The sequence below is a fragment of the Babylonia areolata genome, chromosome 29 (genome assembly GCF_041734735.1).
Source record: "Babylonia areolata isolate BAREFJ2019XMU chromosome 29, ASM4173473v1, whole genome shotgun sequence".
In the NCBI taxonomy this organism is placed as follows: Eukaryota; Metazoa; Mollusca; class Gastropoda; order Neogastropoda; family Buccinidae; genus Babylonia; species Babylonia areolata.
Genome location: NC_134904.1, coordinates 23,110,332 through 23,113,570, shown reverse-complemented (window position 1 = coordinate 23,113,570; position 3,239 = coordinate 23,110,332). Strand labels below are relative to the sequence as shown.

General features: G+C 37.2%; 1 protein-coding gene across 1 annotated transcript in view; it reads right to left on the bottom strand.

Moving 5' to 3' along the window:
- Positions 1–252: 252 nt before the first annotated feature.
- Positions 253–3,239, bottom strand: part of LOC143275011 (somatomedin-B and thrombospondin type-1 domain-containing protein-like) — a 95,710-nt gene continuing 92,723 nt past the window's right edge. The window contains exon 4 of the mRNA XM_076579072.1: positions 253–3,239. This exon is cut by the window's right edge and continues 3,330 nt beyond it. The gene's annotated coding sequence lies outside the window, so the exon portion shown is untranslated.

The window sequence follows — 3,239 nt, the reverse complement described above, 5'->3', positions numbered from 1 at the left end:
TCAAGTTTGCTGACGAGTAGGATGACGTGCGTCTGTGTGCCTGAGAGAAAGAGAACAGATTCTGCAATCACCCAAACCATAATTGTTTTGAAAATGTACATGTAAACTTTGCAGTCGAGCTACCCAGTATGTATTTGATGGATCCAACTCTCTCCCTCTCTCTCTCCCACACACAGAAACACGCAAACATATGCACAAAAGACACACACGCACGCACGCTCATGCACATATATAGTGACCCAAACGCATGAATGGTCATTAACTGATTCCATGAAATCATGAAATACGAGTTTAATGTATGTACAATACGTTTACGTTGTTTATGAGAAGACAGAATGGTGCACGTAGATCAATGTACATGGGTACAGCAAAGTGAAAACTAAATTCTGCTAACGCACATATACATGACGAATGAAGGGGAAGAATGGAAGAAAAAAAAATTGTAAATCTGTTAATTAAAAAGAAAAAAAAATCCGTTATGTTTTCATCGATTATGCCTTCGAGGTGTTTGTTCATTTATTAGAAAAATGTCATGAATACACATTTTCTTTTTGTTAGATATAATCAAGTATCCAATGGTTGGCTGCTATCTAAGACCATTAAAATAAAGCTTTATTTAACCACATCTAAAGGGAAATAGTGTTTGATAAACAATGACTTTTCGAGCAATATTCTGACTGGAAAACACAAGAATAATGAAAAACCTATGTTTCTGTTAAATCAAAATTGACAAGCAAACGCATTAGTTGAAGATAAAAAGAGGCAAAAATGGTTTGCAAAACACAGCAAAAATCTTTTTTTAAAAAGACATGGAAACGCCCCTCAATTTACACGGGGAAAATTATACTGTGGTAGAAATAGCTCATTTTAAGGGCAATCTCAAAGACAGAAAATTGTATCCAGAGTCAAGTATATGTGTGTTGCTGAACGTGCTACAAAAGCCACCATGTATCATGTGACCCGATTCCAATCGCAGCAGAAAAAAATCACGTGACAGTCAGGTTGGGAAGGGAAGATGGCGGAGTGGACAGCGAGTGGACAAGGATTCACAGCCTACAGCTGATTGAGCAGACACAACAAGCTTTCCTGCTGTTCAGCACAATACTGGCAGATGATCAGAACTGATATATAAATTCACCTTGCACATTTTCTTTAAATGGACGAAGTCAAAGGTCTCTACAATATGTAGAGTTATGCGGTCAGATTGTAGTGCCCTACATGTCGTTATCCGTTTGTACTCCGAACTCGTTGTTTCAGAGGGCACCACATGAAACCTAATTTGCTTGTTAGCGGAACTTCAATCTTTTTCTTTCATGCAAACTACTGTGAGTGTCTAAGTAAGAGCGGTTTAAGGCCAGACACTACAGTCAAATAACGACTTTTTTTCCTCTCCAGTTATATATCTCTTTTTTTGTCTACTAGGTGTATCATCACTTGTGGATCACAAAAAAAGTGTTCTTAGATTTCTGTGAATACCCGTTGCTATGGAAACAAATCAAACTGGCCGCCAAACAATGTATCAAAGAAATCGGGTTCGTGATCCACGTGGTGCATGCAAACACTTTTTTGTTATATGGACTTGATACACAATGACATTATCTTCATTTTCACCTGAGATTGTGTTGATTCTTCAATTATTGTATTTTTTTATGAATTTTTGAAATTTTGGGTATTGCGAAATCCTCAAAATTTACAATGGGTAAAAAGATTGGAACTGCTATGAATTAAAACCCAGAGAATATTTTCATACATACTCACGACAAAACTTCAATAACATGTTATAAAACAATCATGCAAAGTCTCATGGCTGTAGGTTTACTCATCATTGAGCAAGTCCAAGGTATGTTGTCAAGGCCAGAAACTTGATGACTTGCGCCGAAATTGAACAAAATAAACACTTCCGTGATTCAGCAAGCAATCTTTATGGCAGTTTTTTCATTGTTAAAGACATCTTTACAGTGGAAAAATTTATGATGTGATAGAAGAGATGTTCAAGAATCAAAATCCATCAAAAACCCAAATCATGAAAAATTAACATTTTGGTCTCTTTTGCACTGCCGTGTTTTAAATGAACCTTGCAATAGCGTGCGTCGAGCACAAAGCTAAGTGGTGTCAGCGGATATTTTGGTAAACCAACCTCGTTTTGGTGAGAGTGCATTTAAAGAACGAGCGCTAATAAGATCTGCCATGAATTATAAAGGGATCTGATCAAAAGCTCCGTGTACATAGTTCTTATTTTACTATTGAAGCTGTTACCACAGTAAAATGTGCAGAGCTGGCTCAGTCCTGGTCTCCATTCACTGCTTGGGGTCAGCGCTGTCCGAGGATGTCTGTACCTGTTTGTTTGAGCTGCCGGATAGCACTGTCCGTCACACCAACCTAACCGCCCCCTTCAAACCCCATCCACACAGGCTGCAAGAGAATGAAAAGAGACACGAAAAAAAAAGTAGAAAGGAAAAAGAAGAAAGGAAAAAAAAAAGAAAAAAAAGAAGAAAAGAAATAAAGAATATGCTTCTCAACTTCCCTAGCCCCATGGAATTCCTAACAATACACGTGAATGCGTTCAGTAACAGTATTATTTTGATTTTCGTCTCGTCTGTCTGAAGAAAAAAATCTACCCTGTCTGTCTGCCAGCCTGTCTATCCCTTTCACACACACACACACACACACACACACACACACACACACACACATGTGCGCATGCTCAGATGAAAGGAAGCAACATTCAACAGCATGTGGAAGAATTGTTTCACTGTGTGTGTCTGTTGCCGTGTTTCAACAACACGAATGTGTCCGTTCAGCATACTGAACAGACCAGGTGAAGAAAAACTAACGAACATAACACCCTTCTCTTCTTCCACAAAATGACTGAAGCAGTGTATGTATGACAATATGTATTTTTTTCCACTACTAGTTATTCAGATACATTATCACACAAAGTACGCAGCGCTATGGTGTAGTTAAGGTAAACAGAATCCTGAACATATGTGAAGTATAAACGTCATTATGATAACGGTATTGAAACAAAAAACAACAACAACAAAAAAACAAAACAAAAACAAAAAAAACTAACAAAAACTGGCCTGAGAAATCAAAGAGCACCAATACAATCAGTTAAATTGAGTGCAGTCTGAATAAAATATTAATTTATAGTATTGAGCTATATAAATGTAACTCTACATATGAAGCAAACATACTGAATATACATAAATAAGCAAATATGATATACACATCACTTT